Source organism: Teleopsis dalmanni, chromosome 1, assembly GCF_002237135.1.
Source record: "Teleopsis dalmanni isolate 2A chromosome 1, ASM223713v2, whole genome shotgun sequence".
Lineage (NCBI taxonomy): Eukaryota > Metazoa > Arthropoda > Insecta > Diptera > Diopsidae > Teleopsis > Teleopsis dalmanni.
In genome coordinates this window covers 84224878-84251521 of record NC_051846.1, presented here as the reverse complement: position 1 = coordinate 84251521, position 26644 = coordinate 84224878, and the positions used below count along the sequence as shown (strand labels likewise).

The following is a 26644-nucleotide window of genomic DNA, read 5'->3' as shown; positions in this document are numbered from 1 at the left end:
TGAAGTGACTTTAAAGTTTAGTTCAGGAAAATACGGAAGCTAATAAAACTTGAACTTCTCTGAATATTCGATAGTACGGAACGTATGCTTGAAATATGTAACTAGTAGACTTATAGTAAATCAGGTTAAATCAGGTTATACCGGGTACTCTGAGGTTCCACTTAGGTTTATTGCCCCTAAGAGCGCTGATGATTCTGAGAACTGTGTAGAGCTGTTTTAGTGTAATGAGAAAACTATTTTCATGCTTTGGATGAAACATGGATTATCGCTACAAAACTGAATTAAATCTGCAGTTTAATAAATGCACACCAGAACTTCTTAAAGTCATTAAAAACACAACTGCCAGTTGGTAGTCTTTGACGTCAGTAGCTTGAAAACTCAAAACGAAAGAAGATTATCCTTTGAGATAGGAAACCTTTTGTAAAAATTAAATGATATTCATCATATTTTTAAATAATTATTTGGCAAATATTTTTAAAGGTATTTAAAAATTTTTTAAATTTAATATTCCGTAGCGCATTAAACAATTTGAGGCATAAATGATTTTCATGAATTTTTTTATATACAGACTTTGCCGCTGTAATTGTTAATAATTCACTATGCAACGTCATTAACAATTATGCGCTGTTAATGCTGTTTATGTATGTGTTTGTGTAATAAACTGTTAACAGGGAGTGAATGTAGCTGTGTGATAAACTGTTAACAGTGAGTGAATGTAGCTGTGTGATAAACTGTTAACAGCATACGCATGGATGTGTATGCGATTAAGTAAAAGGCTTTTAATTTAATTGTTTTATATTGCATAAATGTCTATAAATGGGCGTGTTGGAGTTATTATTTTACACAAAATTTTTCACTTTTATTGCATTTGAGTTTTTCTCACTGCACTTCCCTTATTGCCTTTTGGTCATGCGAGCGCTGCGCTTAATTAAAACTGAAAACTTTCAAATTAAATCAGTTTTATATTCGCTTTAATAGTTTTTCACATTTAAACATTTTTTGTTTAAATTGAAGAGATTTGGGCATGTGTGAAGAATTTATACAAGCATGTTCAACTTATTTCGCCTTAAGTATAAAAACATATAAATATGCAAGCACGCCGATCCATTAACTCCGGCTGCACTTCATTTTACGAATTTTTTTATAGCCTCAAAGGATATAATTCCAATATATTAAATTCAATTTCATTCCTTTTTTGACTCATCGCTTTTCATTCTGCGCTTTTGTTTTTTGGTAAAAGTATTCCCCGATATATTTACTGCCGACGGTGCATAAAGTGCAGGGATTGAAAGCATCTTTTAGGCGCTTTTATGCCTTGTGGGGGACAATGAGAATGTGGTGTGCGCGGTATGTGCAGTATTTTGAGTTATTTTCCCTTTAATTTAATTATGTTAAGAATGGTTCGTAAAGATTTTCTGATGCACAAAAGTGTTTAATTTGCTCTTTAATTAATTTGACATTTAAATTAATATAATTTGAAGGTATAAACGAATTCAAATGTATGAGCGCTTTTAACTATATCATCTGCAGTTATAATAATTAATTCTAATGGAAATATTTAATTGCATGTGAGCGCTAATTAGGTTTGTGGTAAAGAAATTTGTAAGTTAATAGAGAATTTAGAGGCGGGCTAATCAAATGCATAATTAATTAGAATTTGCATATTAAGGATGGTAGAGAGAATTGAGTTTTATCAGAAGAATAAAAAAAGCTTGTTAAAACACTCTTTAATATCTTATAAAGTATTTTTATGCATAAAAATTAAATAAAATATTATATTCTATAAAGAATTAAAAAATAAATATTTTTTAGTAATTACTTATATCGATGGAGAAATGAATTAATTGAACTTCAAATTATTTTGATTTATTATTATTAATTTATTATGAGAATTATGTTCTTCATAAATTTTTTGTATTCATCAAATGTATACATTAAGACCGAAAAGTTTTCGGAAATTCTCATTTAAAATTCGCGCGCTGTATATTTTTCGATATTTTAAGTTTATGTAGTTTGGCAGCACTGTCCTTAATTACTATGCCAAAAATGAGCGCGATCTGTCAGACAGTTCGTTTACGGCAGCTGTTGAAACCAGTTCACCTCAGTAGGGCGTTGCGAAAAAAACAATGGAAAAAAATATTGAACAAAGAGTTTGCATCAAATTTTGTGTTTCGAACGAAATTTCGTGTGCAGAATCGTTGCGAATGCTACAAAAGGCTTATGGGGAATCAGTTTTATCGAAAACTCAAGTTTATGAGTGGTACAAAGCCTTCCAGGACGGTCGTACGACCGTCGAAGACATTTCGCAACGCACTACTGAGGTGAACTGGTTTCAACAGCTGCCGTAAACGAACTGTCTGACAGATCGAGCTCATTTTTGGCATAGTAATTAAGGACAGTGCTGACAAACTACATAAACTTAAAATATCGAAAAATATACAGCGCGCGAATTTTAAATGAGAATTTCCGAAAACTTTTCAGTCTTAATGTATAAAAAAAATTGAACTTTTTTCGGTTGATATTTTGACCCAAAAAACTTAAGTTTCTCTTATACATGTGAATATGTGAAAGTGATTAATGCATGTTAAGATATATTTAATTTGATATCTTGTAGGAATCGGTTCAGATTTGTAGGAGGAACACAAATTTAGTCCGTTAAAGATTTTAGTTGTGTAACCATAAAGGAACATAAAACTTTTGAGAAATCAAAAAGAAGAATTTGGTGTCGCACAGGAATATCAATTTAAAAAAGAACAAAAGCTTAATTGTGTACTCTGTGCACAACTGTAAAGTAGATAACTAATGACATTATCTTTGACTATATAATAATAATTATAGTTAATAATAATTAATATTTATCATAGTTATGGTAAAGAATTAAAAGGTTTTTATCGGAAGGTGATCAATTACCATTAGTGTGAAGGTTTATAGAATTAATGTGATATATAAGCTGGAATATAATATAAGAGTTTGTAATAGTGGTGAACTACAATAATAACTAATAAAATTTTTGGTTAACCAGAAAGCTTTGTAGAGTATTACCAAATACTCATCAGTGATCTTCAGAAATTTTCATTAGGCTTTTTGGTTCTATATAATTATTGAAGTAGTACTGCTTAGTGAACCGAACAAGGCAAAGTTGCATAAAACTTTCGTTGAGTTTTGAATTCTTTTGTGATTTTTTACTGATTTCTGAGAAGGTAACAAACCAAACACTTATTGTTTTATATTATTATGTCTATTAACTGCGAGGTTTTTTCATAGCCCCTTTCTACGCCTTGACTGGATGATTGTTTATCACCTTATCAGATTAAGCAATAATTGACCTTAGATCTGCATACTTCTCCGAGGGACCTGTAACCGTTGTGAGATTCGATAACGCGGTTTTATAGTTTGTGAAAGTTTTAATCAACTATTACAAATAATACTTTTAATAGTATTATACTATATTTTTAATTTAGGATAAAAGATTGAATATATTTGTTCTGTAGCAACCCCTTTGGTGTAAAGCTTTTATTTGTTTATTATTAAAATTTTTATACTACAATATAAATGAAATATTTTTAATAGTCGTAGTAAATATATTTATTTCATGTTTATTTGATTGAGGTGCCAATATTAAAAATTTGCATTTAAAAATTTTTGTAAATTGTACTTCAGTATAAAGGCTGCTGCCAATTTAACTTTGTTTTTAATTACTTAACTTTTTCCACATAAATATTTGACAATTTATGTTGAGTGGAAGTTGACAGGATTCAGTCCACTCATAAAACTTAACTCATAAAAATTAAAATCCAATGGAGAAGTGAATTTAAAATATTTAAAATGTTTGTGCCGAAGTCCTGCGTGTACCAATGCACATGACATGGAAACAATGCCGTACATTACCTGTTGTAAAATTTTAACAATATCACTTACAGATGCAATCGAGGCACAATAAAACTAACGTATGAGTGCTTACCCGAGTGCTCACACACATACCAATGACTGAGGATGAAATAAAAACTCCAAAACTACTTTCAACTGTCATTTCAAACTTGTAACTCAAAAACTGTATTCGTACTCAAATAACAACAAACAATGACTTCAATACAAACAATAAGATAAAAGCGAAGGAAAAAACTTTAACAGCAATTATTTTGCGAAAACAATCATAAGTTTTATTATATGCCTCCGGTACCCCACTGATCTGTCCCCGGTGTACGTTTAACAGACCCACACAGAGTTGTGGAAATGTGGAAATCTGAAAATCTGAAAATGTGGAAAAGTGGAAATGCTGAAATGTTGAATTGACAATAATAAACATTTAATTACAAAAAGGCATTGTTTGATTTGCACACGGCAGTAAAGTTTCAGCTTTACTGATTTTACACACTGCACCACCCAGGCACCCATCCGACCATCCAACCACCCCAGCACAAGAGTGCAGGGATGCAGGGATGCTGTGGTTTATTGGGAACGGCAGCCCGAGGTTGCCACGTTACAATGTGCTATGGCAAGGAATTTGCATGGCATAAAAGTGGTTAAAAGTAAGTACAGTATTGGATGGGATGTTAGGCGGGGGCAGCGTGCGAGCGGTGCGGCAAAAGAGCTTACAGCGTTTGTGCTGCACACTGCACTAAATTCAATTAGCAGCGCTTCATATTTGTATTAAATTCATAGCCATGGAATGTTTTTGACAATTTGCAATGACATTTTACTGAAACGATGAAATGCTGCCGCACCCGCTGCTGTTGCTGTTGCGGAAAGGACGAGATCTAGAATATCTAATTTAATACTGGCTTTCGTTGTTCTCTAAATGTAGACTCACATAATAGCATGAGTTTACAAAGTGAATGACAACTTATCAACAATAGAATAAAATAAATGAAACAAAAAATTTGATTTTTGTAAACAAACGAAAAAATATTTTTAAATAATCTTTATTAATACGGAATAATAAAAACAAGAATTTTGTTTTGTCCAGTTGAGTGTGATTTGACAATAATTAAAAATCAGCTAAAATTGTATCAAAGGAAGAAATTTTGGTTGTTGTAGTTGCAGGCGTAGAGAAGCGAATCAGCCAACCGCTTTAATTCATGCCGCCTCCGGTTGCAAATATGCAGTATGCAACATGAGAGTTAGTGCAGTCATATGAAAAAATATTTACACTATGCGGTATGTAGCAAACAACTGATAGACCAATTCTGCTGCCCTTACTCCGCAGCATAGTTGGCGTAACTTCTAGTTAAAATTACAAACGTAAGGAAGCTTACACTTCATCAATGTGCGTCCCAAATATTGCAGGCTAAAATAGGATATTGTTTTATACGCGGCAATATTCAAAACTCAATTGTGTAAACCATTATAAAGCAACAAATGCAAATGCAAATGCAACTGCAACTGCAACTGCAAATGCAAGTGCAATTCCCGCTCCAATACAGAGCCACTGCGTGTATATGTGAACATGTGTGCATAAATGAGTATTTGGTAATAAGGCGACTTTTGGTCGCCGGGCTGCATGTATTTATACGCAATGCTGAATGCATCAAGTCATGCCTTAAACCTAAAGTGACGTCATTAACATTTTGGTTCTGACATAACCGCATATTTTGCGTAATAAGCAATAAGGCCAAGCAACATTTCGCTGTGGAACACAATGGCGTTGCCACCATGTTGAAATGTGGTTTGAGACCACTTATGTGTTGCAACTGACAACCAGTGTAAACCGCTTTTAATGGTGATAAGGGTAGCCAAAAATATATAAAATATTTAAGGAATTTCGAATGGAAGCAATGCGTGAGAAAAAATAAGCCGATTCTTTAAAAAATTTTAATTAATGGGTCAGTAATGGAATAAGATGGATAGGTTGACTAGGGAATAATTATGAAATTGTGAAATGCATTTTGTAACCTTAACAGAAAAGTAATGTAATTGTAAATAAAGGTTTTATAATCTATCTAATAACAATCCCAGCAAATAGAGCTAAGGGGAAAAATTAATGATTTAACGCGCGTTGGGGCTTTCAGTAAGTAGGGCTGTCAAAATAGTGATTAGTAGAGCATTTTCAAATATTTTAACCAAAGTTACGCATATGTCGCACGTAGATGGGTAGTCAGCATATGCAGCTTTCAAAATAATCGACAATATAGCATTATAGGCTAAGTCTCCGCACTTGCTAGACGAGACTGGAGAAGATGCGCACACTGCAGAGGTGCTTGGAGAGACATGTTGTGTCAGACCAAAATTCGATAACGGATTGATATTTATGTAAGTAATTACATTAGTAAGTAATTATAATAGTTCTAAGTATTTTGGGCAGAATGACATGTTTCAGGTATGTCGGAAGGCAGTATGTGAAGTTTTCACAATGGTGCAGTGTACAGCGTTTTTAAATATTTTAAGCAGAATTATATAACATATTACAGTTAGTTTTTAATTCATAAGATAACCAAAATTTGACAGTAGAATATTCTTTGGAATTATTAATAAAAATTGAAAAGTCCATTCGTTCTAGAAGTGTTTGCAGTGATAATTATATTAAAAAACCTAAACATTTTTATTATGTAAAAAGTCCACAGTTTGACTATTTTATTGTATTTATACATTAATTACTGTCATTCATAAATAACTAAGCAAATGAGGTATACCTTAGTCCAGCGTAGTGTACTGCTAGGTCGTCTCTCTAGCGCTTGCACAGTTACTTTAGTAATTGGCAAGCTGAAGCCGCCATAGCTGTTGTCGTTGCCGCCATGCACATGATTGCCAACATCTCCAACCATAAAGCGACATGTCACTTATATTCTCATGACAAAACTGTCAGTTGTACATTTACGTTGTCGACAAATGCTAGCACAGAATAGCAGCAACAGGAGCGGCAACAGGAATCGAAATGAGTACTGCTAAAGGACGAAGACAATCCTACTTATAGACAATTGTGTTGATTGCTTGCACATGTGCTCGCTCCTCCGTTACTCGTTGATAGCGCTGACGCTGCTGTTGTCGTTGACGATGTTGACAATGAAGTGCATGAATATTCTAATCAAATGACGTTCATACTACAAAAAGGACCTTGTAGGAAAGGACTAAAGCTTATGCAAATTATTTTTTATTTCGTTTCGGTACAATAAAGTATTGATGCATTGACATGAGTGTGTATGACTTTATATGGTGCACATATGTTGTATTCGATAGATAAAAATGAGTGAAGGGAGTCAGTCATATGTGCAACTGGGCGTATGCCTAACAATATTGGTAAGTGAAATTCAAAGTCAGTTCATTCATGGAAATCAAATTTGCATAATTTAACATGTTGGTTGCGTTCCTTTTTCTCTTTTTTCTTTAGATCTATCTGCTTTTCTTATTGTTGTTGTATATTTTATTTTTAGTACTTTTTACTCTGAGAAATTTGCATAAATTGTTAACTTTTTGCATTTGGCAGCAGTTTATTTTTATTTTTATTTGCATTTTATATTTGTTTATTGCTTTTGTTGCGCTGACTTCTCCGTTGCTGTTATCCTTTCGTATTTTAATAAAATTGTAAAATGACATTGATGGATTTTGTCACTTACATGATGTTCTTTGAAGACGGATTTAATGGTGACTGATGCGGTGTTCGAAAAGCACCAGAAAAGCGGCAACAAAAGCCGCAAACAGCATTGCTGGTACTAAAATGGCTAAGGCGACAATGATGTGGCTGATGTTCCAAATGATGACATTAGACAACTTATGGAAATTGTGGCAAAATTATTTGGCATTTGTCAAAATCAGGGACATACAGATCGATAGACAACGACATACCATAAAGGGAAATTAGTGAAAAGAAGAAAGAGAGGTTGTGTAGAGATTGTCAGTTGGGAAAGTTGCATTGCATGAAAAAGATTGATCAGCGAAAAATTCCGTGAAGCAAATGTGACAAATTAGGAAACAAATAAACAAATTGAAAAAAAATATGACAATACCTTTTAAATGTTTAATAAAGGAAATTCTTCTATTTTCGCAATTGGTACCAAATTATTCACTATAAAGAATTTGAATAATTTATTTAAATATAAAAAGGGTTCCATTATTGTAGAAAACAAGTATGTACTTTTTTTTGAAAGAAATGTTACTAGTTGCATTTAGTAAAAACAGATTTTAATTAAATCCTTAATTTTTGGAAAGAAAGACTAATTAGATGTGTATTTTATATTTTACAAAAATTGTATATAAAATACTATTGTCTTTTTTATTTAGAGCGCACTATAGTAACTTCTTCGGAATGTAGTGAATTTTTTTAAATAGATATTTACTATTAACGCTAATTAAAATGTTGTATATATGAACACAAAGTAAATATTAATAAAATTGTTGAGTTAATATTTTTAATTAAACTGTTCAGATATCTCAGATTTGCATAATGATATTAAAGTAGAAACCGCCAATTGAATGGAAATAAATTAATATTGTGCACTGTAGGTTCGCATCATGTAAGGCAAATACTCGAAGGCGTATCCTTGCAAATGGACGCATGCATGACTGTAAGCGCAAATATCATTGAGATATATTTGCATTGCATAGCGAGGAATTCGCATGCTGTACGTGTAATGTTTGCATCTCAGATTGTTCTGTTTGTAAATGTATCTATAGAACGTCACTGAACCAAATAATAATCACGATCATAACAATAACAATTACATTGGAAATAAAACCAAGTAAACAGTTCAATTTAACTTGTTTGTTTTCAGAGTTTTATTTATATCTAGTTTAATGCAGTACTCGCATTTGTTTTAAGATATTCACTTTGAATGCTAAAAGTTGAATGAAGCAGTTACTTTTTATCAGCACTTTACTTGTTCTTAAAGCTTTATTGTGTTTTTAAACTTTTTAACAAAATCATTTAATTTTATTGTCTGAAACAAGAAACTTTTTTAAATGCTTGTATTTTGCATGATTCTCAAGATTTTGGATAAAGTTAAATATAATTTTGTTTTTTTCTTTATTTTTTGTTATTTTAGTATAAAGATCTACTAACCATAAGTCTCTCTTTTAATCATTGTTATTAGTAGAAATGATTTTTACTATAAGTACTTGCATTATTATATTATTGCTGCAATAGATATTGAACACTTAGCATAATTGACAAAAAAAAAGAAGAAATTCAGATTTTCTTCTGAAATTTTCTACAATTTTATATAAAATAAAATAAAATTATATGTTTAAAAAGATAGAAAAATATTATTGTCATTATTTTATGTAAGGAAATTATATATTTGTATATCAAATTAATGCAAATGCTAACAGAAATATTAAGCCATGTCTAATCCAACGCATTTAACTGATTAAATGTGAAATAATAAGTTAAATGTCAACATAACTAATTATGACTAGCACGAAATTTAGATGATATTCTTGAAAATAAAGTTGTTAATTTAAGTACAAAAGTTTCAAATGCAAAGTTTAACGTGGTATTTACTGGAACTTGTCAAAAGTTATTTTTTTTGAAGATTTGTTATTATTATAAATTCGCAAAGAATCAAATTTGTTACTATATTTTAATTACTATTATATTATATGTTATAATATAATTTAATTCTATTTAAAAAAATTAATGCAATTAAAAAATATTTGACAACTTAACAAGTTATTTCGGAGTGGCTGTATACAAAAAGTTAACGAGTTAAATATAAAATAATAATAATTATTATTAATTACTATTACTAAATAATAATTACTATTATATTATATGTTATAATATAATTTAATTCTATTTAAAAAAATTAATGCAATTAAAAAATATTTGACAACTTAACAAGTTATTTCGGAGTGGCTGTATACAAAAAGTTAACGAGTTAAATATAAAATAATTTGTTATTTACTTAATAAAATCTGGGACTTAAAATATTGAAAATTATAGCATGGATGCTAGTTGTATAACGTCTATATGTTCCAGTATTAATTAGGTATGTATTGCAAAATTATGCTAATTGGATACAGATATATTATTTATACCGTTTATATCCGCACATAGTGTTGATACCGTTTATATCCACACATAGTTAGAAAGAAAATAGAAATAAGAATGTATAACAGAGAAGTTGTGGACTTTAAAATTATATTTTATTTTGTCATTTTAAGTATGAATATTTAAGTGTGGTTAAATTTCTTTAAGCTATTATGTTGATAGATAGAGAAAACAGAACGAAACAGTCTAATTTATATATAAACTATTTAAAAATTCAATTGTAGTTACAAAGTAGTAGTATAGAATAAATTTTTATAACAGACATTGATTTCATGGGGTGTAATCTCGATGCCTGAATTATGACGTTTTCATAGTAATGAATAAACAGAGAGTTTAAAAAGTTTATATGTAATGAGAACTTAATTAAATTAAAACTTTTAAAACTTTTATTGAAAGATATATTAAAGCAGAAATAACATTGAATAGATATTGGAAAATTGTCAATCTCTTTCATTGACGATATATCAAACGACAAATTGATAAATAATATGATATGATAAGCAATAAAAAAAAAGGATCATGTTATATTCTATTAAAGACCAAATCGGCAATAAGACTCTGAGTTTCAACACTCTTAGTCAGTAAATCTGGGAGTAATAATGTAGTAATTTTCAGTCAAACCATAACACCGATTTTGCAAAAAGACTGTAGGTAATGAACGGAAGCAATTTTAAATTGAAATATTATCTTTTCATTGCTAATAGAATGATAAATCGAAATTCTAGGTAAGGTTATTAAAATATATCTCTACTATTTTTGAACTGAATATGGACATTTGCCACCTTTTTTATAAAGTAATTATTAATATAATAGAGTAGAAATTATAAATTAATAAAATATTCTAAGCTCTCTCTCTTGGCTCAATATAATGGATAAATGCAAACATGGCAGATATTTTCTTTCAGTCATAATAGAGTATATAAGACACAAGTAGAATAATAATACGGTTTCTATATTATTTCTGCTATAGAAAAAAATAATGCATATCCTTACACCACAAGAAAGCATCATTTATACAAATGTCCATGATGCGCCGTGAATTATGCAGCAAACTTTTTTAAATGTCAAAATTAAGTACTAGTATGCAGCGTAAATAGTGTAGATTGAAGATATGGATTCAATAAATGTAAATTGCTTAGTTTCATACTATAAAAATAGTAAAGAACACATAACTACCATCTTGGCTAAATGCACGAATCTATACATAATATTGTATTTAGTTGTCTATTAAGTCTGGAAAAATATTTTGAAATGAAATTTCATTTGCATTTCTAAAATGTTTCAACTTCATTTCATTTTGAAAAACAGTTGGATATCTTAAAGTTCTCAAAAATTAACTAATAGCAGAGATAATGTCAAAATATAACACAAATGTTACCAAGTTCCGTGGTGACCATGAGAATACCAAAGATACTAGGAAGTTAGGTAACCAAATATGGTACTAGTTCCGGACACTAACTAAACGCCTTTTAATTCATATTATGTTTAAACTAATATCACTATTATTAGCACCAGTATTTTTTAAAATTTGCTTAGAGATTCCCAATTTGTATTCAAAAAAGTTGCTTTTCTAAGCAGGTTACTGAAGTTTGATACTAGATATAACTAGTTATGGCCTTATAGCTAATATTATTATAAAATATTATTATTATTTTGAAGTCACCATTTGTATCCTCAAAGAACCTATAATTCAAGATATATACTAATATGTACCCGTACATACTGGCGCGTGTATGTGTGTACATACATGTGGTAACGAATACGCAGACAAACTAGCCAAGAAAGGAACAGCCACACCCATAATATGGTCGGAACCTTTCTGTGGATAAAGTCATAGTAACCTTCTTTCTTTCATAAAAATAAAGGAGAAACAGAACAAAAAGGATTACTGGTATAATATACCATCATTAACATAATCCAAATCACTTATTGGCACTTATAATAATAAGAGATACCAGGACTGTATGAACCTATCAAAAGAAAAAAAAACAAATCATCGCAGAAATCTTAACAGTTTATGGAATAAACTTCTGAAAATACATGTCTTATTGCAACAAGCAATAAAACTCTGTAAAGTAGTTTCTATACTATTTTTTAGCGATGCAACAAGGGTGAAAGACTTAATCTAAATGCAGAAGGGGGCACAATACACCCGATGGTCGCAGTGGCACATCCCAAAGCAATAATAATCATAATAATAATATACATATATAAGCTTTTAATTTACATACTATTTCAATTAATATTATTACTTTTTTATAATTTCTTTAGTTTATATTTTAAACAAATCTGTACTCTCTAAGAAGTTTGATGTTCTTTGAAAGTTATGTTAGAAACTATTATTATCTTTTAAATTTGGGAGTTTATTTAAATTTAAATAAATATTAGGATTGTTGTTTATTTTTTAATTTGTTTATTTAAGGAATTCGGACTTTAATTCACTTATAAAGTGAACTGTTTAATGTTTGCTTGTATTATCTATATTGTTTTAAAAAATGATATTGGAATTTATATAACTATTGTTGTACATGACATTACTGTGATGTACAATTACATACTTAAATATCTTCATTAAAATTGATTTGATTTTACACTTAAAATAAAGTGTTTTATCCATGTTCATTTAATTAATTGCTTCAAATTACCTTGTACTTTGAGTAAAAGATTTTTGTAATCAAAAAATATTTATTTGGTAACAAAAAAAAAACAATGTAACTAACATTCGAATAGATAAAACATTCTGAAATGTCATTACAATATTTCATTATTTATTAAAGCCAAATTACTTTATGTCACTGAAAAAATGTTAAAGCATTTGAGAGCACTTTCCGTTTATGTATTAATAAATAATTTAAAACTACTATGACATTTGTAGCCACAACAAAAGTACGAAAGTAAACTGTAACAAACTTCCATAAAAGCACTCAAAACGTTTTCATTTTAATTTAACAAAACTACAATATTTTACGTTAAACAAATGAACGCTATAAAATGAAATAAAATGTTAGAACGTTTATTAAAAAATGGAAAATGGAAAAGAAAATACGAGTATTGGATTAAAATAGAAAATAGAAAAACATTCTGTACTCACCCTTGCTCGATCCGTCTGGCCCGCGGAGTATGGTGCACTCCTCTATAGTGCCAAAAGGATTAAAAATTTGTCTAACATCCTCTTCGGTCTGCTGCTTGCTTAGCATGCCAACGAATAGTTTTCGATCTAAATGGTCTATTGTTGTTTCAGATTTTTTTTTTTTTCAAATTTTTATTTTACCAAAATAAAAGGCCAAAAAAAAAAACACAAATAAAGGAAAAACGAAGAAATTAAATAATATATAGAGTAATATTACAAAAAAAAAAAAAAATAATAAAAATAATAAAAATAAAATTATATATATTAATATAAAAAGAAAGGAATTTGCGAAATAGTAGATAATAAAATAAAAAATACAAAAGAAAAAACATAAATTTAGAGAAATAAAATATTAGAAAATATATAAAAAAAAAGAAATAAATAAAGGGGAATTACATAAAAATAGCAAATACAAAAGTCAGCCCGCATGACAGTAATAAAATTTTTAATAAAAATTCCATTATATAAATAAATTTAAAAATATGTAAATGGAGACAAACGCAACAAATGCACAATAAAACGATTGCAAGTACCAAGATACAACATTAAATATATTTTTTAATATGGCATAAAAACGTTACAACATTTATAAATAATACGATATCATTTAAAAAATATATTTTATATGATGGGATTTAAAAAAAATATTTTTTTTATTTAAAATTTAAAAATCGTTCCAAGTCGTTAGGAGTCGTCGTTAAAAATTGCATGTGAGGTTTTTTAAAAATATTTTGAAATAAATTTTAAAAAGTTTGGTGGAGTTTCATGAATTGTGGGATTGTAAGAGACGCGAGCGAGCACGATTTTGTATTTTTGAAAATTAAAATATTTAAAGAAATCAAAATCGAAAGAAAAGTCAAGTAGTTTTAATAGATTTTAGAGGACCAATTAATTTGTATATCGAAATCGAAGCGCCAATTCGTGCGGTTTTCGTTTAATTCGTGTTTTTTTTTATTTTATTTTGATTGAGTTTTTGAAGAGCACAAAAATGAAAAGAAAAAGACAAAAAATGTGACTTTAGTAAATTTGGAAAATATTTAATAGGTTTTTTTTTTATAATTAATAATCATAATCACTTATTTAATATAAAAACTAATTAACTAGCAACTAAGTAAAACTATTTAAATATATATAAAATTTGCATTTTTATAACAAAATTACAATATATTTTACAAACACACACACACACACATACTAACACATATTCTAAGTACATAATTATTTAATAAATAAATTAATTTAAAAAATTACATATAAAACTACATTTTATATAAAAGACTTGTTATATGAAATAAAGTAACAATTAATTTATTAACTTAGATTTTAAATAGTTTAAATTTTTTTTCAGATATTTGTTTTTTAAAGGCGATATATTTATGTTACCTCTAATAATTCGTTATTAAAGTTTATATAATTATTACGTCAAAAATACTATAAATATTTATTATTTTATAAACAAACGATTTTTAAAGTAGACTTTACACAACATAATTCATCAATTTTTAATAATTATTAAAAATAAAAAATAAAAAAACAATGAATTGGTGATGACTTCAGATTACTCTAAGAATCAATTAAATAAAAATTATTTTTAAATAAATCATTGTTGTTTTCTTAACTTTTATTTTTAATAATAATAAAAAAATTCACCAATTACTATGTGAAAATACTATAACAAGAATATTTTATAAAAGTTATTGTGAAGGAAACAACTTTACGAATATGATATATTAAGCGATACGATAATTGATTCCCCAATATTCAAGAACGTACGCAACACCATTCAATGGAGTGCAAAGAAATTCTGCTTTGGCACCATTGAACTTTGAGAAGATATACCATAAAAAATATTGAACTTTTCTAATACAACTGTCAGGTTTTTCACTCAAAGTATTATTTACTTATATTATTTAATGTGATGCTCAAAAAATTGATTGAAAGAAGCAATGTACATATAATGTTATTATCTCTACGTAAAATTTTTTGTTGAACCAATTTGTTCTTCAGATAAAGATGAAGGATACATAAAGTACACTTTCGTTATCACTGACAGACCAGTTCAGAAACTGTCACTAAGATATTGGAAGATATTAAAAGAGATTTTTCTTCTTCTATATATATAGAAGAAAACATGTACCTATACTATATATATAAGTACAAAAAGGAGATTACTATAACTAATCACTGAGAGATCCATCTTCTACAGGCTGCCAATATACTTTTATATTTCAGATAGTTTAATATATCGCATATAGATTTTTTTAGAGAGGTTTCGAAGAGTAGTTTATTTTTAATTGTTTAATTTGAATACTATTCTTTTATATGAAAAGGGAAAAAAGAGTTTTAAACATTTTTCGGATATATTAAAATTGGATGAATAATATATAATACGTATATTAGTTTTCACAGAACTGAATAGTCTGAATTGATTCCTCTTAATTGAAAAAAGCATTTAGTTAAAATTTAGCGCGGAAGATTGATACCTGATAGCAATGTTAAGCATCAATCTAAAGAGTTCAGATTTGGATATATTAAATCCCATAGATTAGATAGATTAGGTATGTGGTTTTACAGAAGAAACTTCTATTTGCGTTCTAAAAATTTTAGATTTGAATACAATAGGTACTAAATTCATTGGTTTAAACATAGGAGAGAAATTTCGTTCTTTGCTGACATGTTTTTACAATATTTTTATGTGAGATGATGAAATTTAAATTATTCAATAATAAAATTTAAATTTGATTTATTTAGTTTAAACATAAACTAATTGATTAATTGAATAATTAAACTCATTTTCGACATTATGTTTATTTTCAATTAACTTGAATTAACTTGTCTATATACTATTCAAGGAAAGTAGGAAGACACTCTTTTATATATATTTTATGTTATATATGTATGTGTTTCTACAACATTTCTAATTGCAATTAAATTAAATAATAACCTTTTCATCACTTCAATCAAAATATTATTTACTTTAAAATATCGATCTGCTATTTATTTTAAACATTTTTATGAAGTTTAAAAATAATCCCTGAAAATGTATTTTCAATAATTTGATATCAACATAATCCATTTTGATAGTGTGATTATTTCATATATATCGTGTATGATATATTATTTTATATTACAAAATATTTTGAACTAAAATGCAATACTCTTATGTCCTGCGGGTGAGTTTCTAATAATAAAATGTAATCAAAACCAATTCGATAAGATAAAGTTCAGGAAAAGTAAACGCAATCATGGGCAACCTCTGTATAGTTTACCTTTGATTACTCCTTGCAATGTGAAGCACATATGTATATAAATCATTGATTGGGTATATTGGATGAAACCGTACTATACCATTCCGAAGAATACATGAAACCAATATGTTTTGCTAACAAAAGAAATACCCGTCGGCAGTTGTTGTAAAAAATTGCAAACAATTTCAAAAGTATAATTTTGAGCAAAAATTTTCCAGTAAAGATAATTTGCCAATGGCAGGCAAGTGGAGAAAAACGTTTGTTATCGAAGACAAGATGCTACTAATATGGCAAAAGTTGCAAGCAGCCCGAAATGGGATGTGAGTGCGTACAACTATCCCGTAAAGATGTACGAGCAACAATAGTAGTTGAGCTAATAATTGCCTAAAACACATCCTCGGAAAATAAGAGGAAATAACCATTTTCTGAAAGTACATTGGAAACACATGGCGCTCTTATTCAAAAGAAGGAAGAAAAATATTAGGAATAATTGTGCTGCTTGTTGCTGTTGGTAATACTCTTGTTAGGAGTGTGGAATACTTAGAAGCACCTTAAGGACATTCATTCTTTCCGAGAGTCAGCTTGTTTGGCTGCCTGCCTAGTTGCCTGCTTGCCTGCCTGCCTGCCTGCGTAAAAGTGGCAAATAGAAATGCAACTTTTGCACCTGTTTTGCCAGAAAACACTACAAGAATGCTAAACACTTTCTGATAGTCGGTAAAACAATGGGCTTGATAGGAGCATACCGAAACAACACAAAAAACTGTGCTCACACATACTGAAGTGTGGGTCTAAAAGGACACACGTGATAAAAATGTAAAGCACGTACACTTGCATGATATTTGCCTAGAAGCAAATATGCTACCATAGCAAAGACTAAATGGAGTTGTACTTATAGCCGTACAGTTTAAGTGGATGTTAACAGTTCAAATAAAAAGCAAGAAAAGAGTTAACGCCAGAGGCGAAAGGTCACAAAAGAGAATCGTACAACACTAAAGGATTTTCATTACGATAGCCAAAGGAGCAATTTTCCACAATTACTGTACTTATGCTTGCCGTAAAACTACAATGCAACACAATCGCTCCAAATACCGACACTGCTCGGCTCGGTTGGCAGTATGTGGGTATGGGAGCATAAAATTCACAGTTTCAGAGATTTTTACCAGTTGTCAAAAGGTAAAGTTGAATCCTGAATCCGTTAAATAGAAAGAAAACATATAAAAATAAAAGTAAAGACCATTAGGCTCATATAGACAAGTTAAGTGGCTCTTTTAGTGCCATAACACAGCGTCATGTGGCTAATGTATTTGCAAGTGCCGTAGTTTCAATTTTGTTTAACTTTATTTTTTTATGAAAAAATTTTTCTTTTAAGTTTTAATTTTGTTACGTGTTTGTACATATATACATGTGTTTATACATATATATTGACGTATATATGATATTGTATATGAGAATATTTGTAACATTTTTCTGTTGCAAAAGAAGTCATTAACGCGATGTTGTCTTTCGTTTTTGCCATAAAATTTTGAGTCCTGAATTCTGAATTCTGTATTCTGAATTCTGTATTCCGTATTCTGTATGCGATGTTATCAAGGATAAAGGATGCTAAGGGCAAGCAAATTTCTGCCGCCGACTCGTAGCTTAAACTGTGAAGGAAAAGTATATAAAAAAATCTGCAAAATAATGAAATTGTTAACCACATGAAATTACAGGTGCTTGTTATTCTCGTTTTCCTTGCTTCATTTTTTCATTACGAGTACACCAGGCTTTCACTAGATCCTTCCGTTGCTTATGACTTTTGTTAGTTGCTGCTTGGCTTATATATTTTATATATAAAACAAGAGTTAACTTCAAACACACATACAGACCCACAGACAGACAGACAGACAGACAGACAGAATTATAGACAGACAGACGTTAATTGTGAAAAACTTGCCTTCTACTATGTTTTCGTTTTTCAATTTTGTTAATTTGCAGCAAAAGCCAGACAAGTAATTGTATTTTAAATGTTGCTAAAGAATATATCGCAGAATAAAAATGTTGGAAAAAACGTTGGAATTGTTTTGCATTTAAAAACAACCAGAGTTTCGTAAAATTAAGTGATTATTCTAACATCAGTTCAGTCGTTTTCATTGACATGGAAATTGACATTTAATGGCTTTGTAGGTCGGAAAAAATGTTGCTTAAAGGACAATAAAAATTTATGGTTTGCTGATCCTTGCAAAAATTTCAGAATTTTTTTACAATTTTTTAAATAAGACTTACTTGGTGGGATATTAGTACTTCAAAGAAATGTATATACTATTTTAAAATAGCCAAAATGCAGAAGAGTTTAATTTAAAATTTGAGAATTTAATTTTAATTTATGAATATTAGTAATTAATTAATATAATTGCAGGGTCATAGAATTCAAATGCGTATCTACTGTTAAAAGTGGTTTGAAAATAACAATAAATTCTACTAACAAAGTTTTATTTTATTTATTTATTTGTTTTATTTTGAAAATGTATTAAGCTAACCGTAATTAATTTTAGACAGAAAAAACTGATATAAATGGGGCAGTTTGATGATTCTATCACCTTTTTAATAAAAAAAAAATTTTCAATGAAAAATAACTGTTCTATTTCTTAACATAGTCTGTTTTTAGTTCAAAACACTCAGCCCAGTGTTTTCCCTATTTTATATCTTTTTCAAAAAGGTTTCTTGAAGGATCCTCCATGGTCACTTATTCGGATTGCGGCTAAGCATCTGAAAACATTTGTTATAAATAATCACATGGTTTTCATGTGCTAAGGCTGAGTTAAAGTGACTACGTCTTATCCATCTTATAATTTATGAAGAAACGACGTCTTTTAAGCGATCTGAACCTTCGGTGTCACTAACGCTGGTACGAACAAAACGGAAATCAGTTGGTCATTTCTTAACCTTTGGAATTAAGTGTGTAGAGTACCTTCGGCGATTGTTTCGGCGATGGATTTTTTATGGGTAACGCTTGATGTTTTAATGCGTTAAAATTTACGGAACCATCTGTTTTCAATTGTTATCAAACACTAATTGGATGATGCAGCTGGCTCAAATTTTTATAGTAGTCTATTAATAGATGAAAGTTGATACCAATAGTGCTGCAATTAAAGTTATTACGCGGGGGATTTAAAATAAAACTGATGTAACAAACTATTTCATATGTTTAAAAGTGTTTCAGCTTTATTCTCCTATAGTTTAGTACATATGTTCTAATGTTCTAATGTTCTAATATTCATTTTTCAGTTAATATATATTTCTGCACTTACAGTCCAACAAATTATATTTGGACTATAAACTAATAAAATAAAATTTGAATATTTTCTAAGATCACTGATGATGAGTACTTGACAGTACTCGAAACAGCGTTGAGTGTAATGGTCAGCCAAATTTCAATAAATTAATCAAATTCTTGTTGTTACTTCTTCATTACTGTTCAAACCCTAACGTTATTATCTAACCTTATTATTTGCTGAAGTTTTAAACTTTGTGCACCATATGTGATATTACGAATGAGACACTGTCCTTGCATCGAACTTAAAAAACCACTTTAAAGAAAGTTGTTGCACGCATCTTTCGCACGAATAGTATTTCTGAGATGATGCGACTCTACTATTTTAGTATAAGGGAACTAATTTTTAAATTTGGGTAGAGTAAAGTAAATATACGAATAGTATTTCTCTGAGATGATGCGACTCTACCATTTAAGTATAAGGGAACTAATTTTTAAACTTGCAGTGAGAGACTTGCAATGACGTTACAGGTCATCGCAGTGACCTTTATTTAAAGCAGTACATTGGTATAAATTTTGTTCAATTTTGACATTTAAATATAAGTTAAAGTAAATATTTACAATAATTTTAAAATGTGATTAAAATTATATATTATATTTTTCTTTCAAATACTTCCAAAAGTATTAAATTAAGTATTAAATATTTTTGAATAAATTTAAGTATCTTCATTGTTTCCGGTTATCATATTAAACTTAAAATTAAAGTCAAAAGATGGACATAAATTATAATTTGTGGTTAAAGTTTGTTAGTTTAGTAGTTAGTTTGTTATACGTGTAGATACTTGTGAAAAACAATGTATTTAACATTTATATTAATTTGTGCGAATGTACAAAGCCCTTTGCTATTTCACAAATTAATAACTTAATATCTTTGTATAAGCTTATCAAGTATAACTTAATTAAGATGAAATATTTTGTTTCTGGGTTCATAAATATTCATTCATTAACAAAAGTCATTGTGCGACCTAACCGCATTGATGCCTTTTTGCAAACATATCAATGCCTGACAATATCTAATACTAATTAATAAGATTATTATGATTTAGTAAAACCAGTATAACCAAAATAACCAAGGCAACCACATAAATGACAACCAAAAGGCATAAATAAGCACACCTAGCCGAATATAATACAATAAATATCACACAAAATACCTGTCTTCTTCTTCGGTGACATGCAGTTTGCACAGAAATTCAATTCAGAAATCCAGAAATTCAGAAATTCAGAATTTTCATTAATTTTCGAAGTGATTACAGCTGCTGCACAATGGAAATCAGACGAAATTTCTATTTTAAATTTAATGAAATTATTTTATATTGTAAACGGTGAAATTGTGTGCATACAATTAGGCGCAAGATGGAGGTGGAGGTCAGGTGGCAGCTGCTTCACTTATATGTGCTATTGTTTGTATCTTTTAATAATTAAAAACACAATTATTTTACAAAAACTTATACACACACATATACATAAATATACTGATGTGTGTATGTGTGTAGCTATATGTGATTATATTTGTCTTCATAAAATTGGAAGCTTATTTACTTTTGTCAAAGTACACACGTCCTGAGAGTTTGCGTAAGTGGCACAACATCTGCAGTTGCACTTGAGGCAAGAAAATTTCCGACATATTTAACGCCCGAGAAATAATAACAAATAACAAAAAAGGAGACAAAATGCTTGAAAATTTAATAAGAAATGTTATTTTGTGGTTGATTAATTGAAGTTGAGGCTTTACATTGCGGTTTGCCGGCATTCAAGTAAAAATAGAATAAATACATTTCTATTTCTATAAAATTAAAATAACCGAAATGACAATTTTGAATACTAATTTCAGTAATTAAAAATTAATTAGAAATACTATTCAGTATGGCCTAAGACTGTATTTGACATTTATTGTGACTTTTATGACATTTACTGAAATACTTTAAGTACTTGCGTTAATATTTATGGCTCAGTATGTGCAGGTGACGTTATTCGTATAAGAGTATCTTATGCAGAACTATTACTATTACAATCCCACTCACTGGGAATGAGTCCAAAAATGCTTGGTATTTCAGACAATATTAAGTAAATTTCTATTACTTCAGTTTACAGTGCTATTTAATGTATTTTCTTCGTCATTTTAATTTAGAAATACTTTTGTTAGAGTGTAGAAATATTACACTAATTTTCTTCTACTACGAGAAGTCTTCCATGAATACTTGAATAACTTTACCCTTTTCAGTTGTGGAACAAAGTATTTCTTTTGCATACTTGACACTTTACATTTATACTTGTGCTCGCACTCAACTTTGCATTCGTCCTGCGAGCAAACGAACAAAACATTTGTATATTTGGCATTTATTTTATATCTATTTTTATCATTTCCATGAATAAGCTTCATTTTCTTATTACTCCCAGAAGTGTTGCAACAATTGCGGCACTTTAAGACAATTGTCAAAAGTTCATGCCATTTTACCCACACTTTCCCCAACGCAGATATATGAGTTGTGATATTTCATTGTCTCCATCGAGTGACTGAGTGACTGAGTCTTCAGTTTTCCAGAGTCTTCAGAGTTCGCTGCAGGGCGAACGGTGCGCTCCACACTATTTTATATTATTGTTGTTATTATGAGAAATCCTTTGGGTCTCACATTTTTTATTCTTGCTGGAAATTTGTCAGCGTGTCAGTCGTACTCAAATGTATCTGAACACGCGTCCTGCGCTACGAGTATATATGCCTTTGTAGTCACTTTAACTTATTTTTACCGATTTGCGTTCGTGTGTAGGTATGCCAAATATTCGAAATGAGCTCAAATTGAAAACCTGACAACATTGCAAGTGACATTGAAGTTGACTACCAGGGTTGAGTTCTAAGCAAAGTGGTAAATTATTTGGCATTGCTGCTGTTTAGGCATAGAAGTTCTTTGTCTTTGGGTTCGCGTACTTCGGCACTAAAGACAAACATTTGAGTATGTCTGCCTGACATCCAATCAGCCTGTCAGGCCGGTTGCCTCAACTTATGCTAATTGTTAATTAGTGTCAGAAATTAGTACTTTCTTTTCTCTTATTTATTTGTATATACTTTTTTCATTGACTGCTTTTAGGCGTTTTAGCTGTATTGTTGCTTTGCTTGTTATCTGTGAACAATGGGTGCAGAAATTTCGAACTTTTCTCTTACAGGAAAACCAAAAGTACATTATACATATATATATATATATATATATAAATATTAAAATATGTATATATGTATATTTATTTTTTGTATATATTACAAGGTGTAGGAAAGTGAAGCAAAACTTTTGCCTTGTGTAAGTGAAGTGTTAATTAATATTGAAAAGGATAAACTTTTGACTTTTTGAAACGAAAATTGAAAAGGCGCTGGTTAGAGTTTATATTGCGGCAAACGGATATATTGAAGTATGCTAATTCTGGGTGTCGGTATGGAGTGGATAAAATTATAAGTAAAACGCCATATTTACATTAAAAAAATATTTTCAGTATATTTTATGAGTTCTTACAAAATTTAATACATGCCAGAATATATTTTAATATTTGCTTTTATGCTGATTTGAAGCACGAGTTTTACTTTCATAAAAAGCTTCATTTTCAAATTTATAGTAGATAAAAATCTGCACATTTCCATTCTCATTCTCATTTCCATTTACGGTTTTTAAACCTTAACCGACAATCGAGAAGTTAATATAAGGTAAAATTTTTTATGACCAGGATTCAACGTTATGTGGTGACAGTCCATACACCTCGTTCATCCTTTTTTTTTCGCTTTGCCATTTTGCCATTTTAGTGCCTTTGACACGAAATTGGTTATACTGATAGAGATTGGCTATAAAAGTAACTTAGAGAATGTAATAAAAAAATTTTAAAATTGCAATATAAGTAGCGACGCGTCAGGGATAATATTATTGGCGTGTAAATATAATTTTAAAGCACTCGTCTTGGCCAAAGCTTGCAAGAGATGAAAAGGACATTAGTGTGACTACGTTAAAAATTAAAGCTAACTTAAATTGATAATTTTTGGAACACTTTTAAAAATTTAATTTTTACACTACCAGTTAAAGGAAATATGTATTAGGAATAAGTTTCCTCGTTTCCTGGTATTAAAAGATTCGTATTATTTATTTAGGTGTACCATCAAGCAGTTTTGACAAGAGTTAAAGTAGAAAACTACTTAGTTAATATTAAGTCAAATATATTTAATTGATACAATTGTAAACATTTATATTGAGTCATATTATTATTGCTAATATAATTCATGTACTAAGGAGTATAATCCCAAATTTAAATAAATATTGGATACCATTTAAATGGCACTGTCACATTCAAATTCTACAGTTTGATTAAAGAGAATAGGTTTCAAAATCCGTTTATTACAATCCCATTGTTAAAAATGAAAGATGTTTACTCTTAAAATGAGTTGTAAAGACAGAGTTGCATTTAAGTTCAACATACATAAGACTTTTTACTACATTTCCACTCTTAAGTGTTTATTGTTTAAGTGCAATTTCTTCTCTGTTGTTTTAAAATTAGTATCATACCACAGTTGATTGAAATCGTTAAACAAATAATTAAAACTAATTTAATATATGGTAAATATATGGTATACCATATAGTAAATATATGGTATATGGTAAATATATGGTGCCATGTTATACAGAGACTCATGTTCACGTACACTCAGAAATTCTTACTGTATGCAATATAAACCAAAAATTTGGTCCCGGTGCCTAAGCTTTCTGTGCTTCGTCACGTTGGTCAAAACAGTGTTGTTTAGAAGTATATGTCAGAATTTACGCCTATTAGGAGATAATATATGTAATATAATATAAAAATATTATATATATATTTACTATTATACATATATTAAAAAATATTAATTATAATTAATTATTATAGTTTAGGCACAAAAACACGCTTGAAAATAGTAGCAAAGACAGAAAATAGACAATTGTTAGATGACTCTGTCTGTAATATGCCTTGTGGTCATGACCAAAATGAGAGCAAAATTGCTGTAAGCACTCATTATATGACTATCTGTTTAACATAATTCAAAGCTTAGCATACGATTCGTATATAATAATTTAATCAAGCAACTGTTAACCATGTAAGTAAAATTATGGTTTAAGTACATTATGTTACTATACTAATTTGACACTAAAGTGACATTTATTTAAAATTTAAGTGACACTTTTGTGCCTAGAATCGAACACTTAAAGATAAGTTAAGAGTGCATAGCTAGCCCTAAGTAAACAAATTTAATAACATAAAATCACATTTAGTACTAGCCTACATCTACTTTAATTATTATATACATAATAATATACATAAAAATAATTAATGAAAATGTTAACATAAATTCTTAAAAATGCTTACTTTTATAGAAACTTTAAGTACCGCGCTCTTTTGCTTCCGGTTTGATGGGAATCTCCAGAAATTTATAGAAATAAAAACATAACTTCAAGCAGCTTAAACGTATAATTTTGACGTAGTTTAAATGTAAGATACATACTTCATATTTTGTTGAGATACAATTATTTTCATAATAAATAAATATTTACTAATAATTGATACTTTTAGTCTTTTAGTGGACAAAATCACCGAAATTGTGTAACATTTTTTTTGTGTGTGAAAAGAAAAAATATTAAATCTTATATACAACTTATCATATATCTCTCTATATATAGTCTATAGTATATATAACTGTTTGTTTATCACTAAAGCTCCTGCTACATTAGGCACGCTTTTAAAACTACAATTGATCACCTCAAGTTAACAATAATTAGATAAAATTGCAATATTTACATGGAATAATAATATTAAATTATTTAACAATTATAGATAATTTTTTTTAATTATTTAAACTACAACTAATTTGCTGTCTCTTGCTCCTGCTTGAAACTATTGTGTACTATATCCTTTTTACATAAACTTTGGTACTTTAGTATCGGTAATTAAAGTATTGTGTTACTTGAATTGTTATTAATATATTTTGTTTGTTTTGTTTTTGTTTTTTTTTACAGTTTTCAGTGTATTTGTGCATCCATTGCAGTTGCAGTTCTTAGGATGAGGACTACACTTTAGATCGCCTGTTTTCTGCTGCGCTGGCAAGACGAAGTTGACACATCTTCGACAGCATCAACACTGAGCGGTACTACGTCTGTAATTGCACAGAATGTTTTAGAAGAGAGGAGAAGAGAGAAGAAAACAAATTTTATTTAATATGTTGTTGTTAAGTTAAATTTTATATATTTTATAAATTTTGTCATCTCTTCGTATTTTTTGTTTGCTAAATACCACCTCTAAATTTCCTACACACAACTGCAGCCGACACAAAACATTCTACCTGCGCCCTGAGCCACCCAACACTGAAAAAAATGATTTTAAATTGAAATCACTTAAAGGAAATTTTTAAAAAAATTTAAATCTCTTAATTAAATTTTGTAAACACAAACTTTGCCAATTCATTAATTTATTAATAAGTAATGAAGATAAGAAAAAATTATTTGTGGTAATTTTTACACACAACATCAAGTAACAACAACATTTAGAAATGAATATTTTTTTAAAAAAATATTATTTTATTCATTTTAAAGCACCAAGGTTTATTTAAAAAATATATATAAATATATATATAGTATATAAATATATAGAAAACAGCACAACACTTAAGTATAAATAGCTAAAAATAAATAACAACTTTTTAATATATAGATAATATCCAATAATAACTTTAATATTAGTTTGAAATAAATTGATAGGTAAGTAATAAAAATGAAATAGTTTAACAAGAACACACAAAAAGAATACACATTTCAAAATATATTTAATATTTACTATAATTTCTTGACTGACTAAGAAATAAAATTTAGTTAATAATATTAGTTAATTGGTTCAGTGATAAAAATATTCATATTAACTTTTTATATTCGTCTATATAAATCAGTAATCATCAGTAAACCAACCAGAGTTTTTCTTAA

The 26644-nt window shown here is 28.9% G+C and overlaps 1 long non-coding RNA gene across 1 annotated transcript in view; it reads right to left on the bottom strand.

Moving 5' to 3' along the window:
• The window catches only part of LOC119665584, a 57278-nt gene extending 32131 nt beyond the window's left edge, over positions 1 to 25147 (bottom strand). The window contains exons 1-2 of the long non-coding RNA XR_005251399.1: positions 25041 to 25147; positions 13074 to 13208 (exon numbers count right to left, since the gene is read on the bottom strand). This is a non-coding gene — a long non-coding RNA (uncharacterized LOC119665584). The remainder of the gene's footprint in view (positions 1 to 13073; positions 13209 to 25040) is intronic.
• Between the last annotated feature and the right edge of the window lie 1497 nt (positions 25148 to 26644).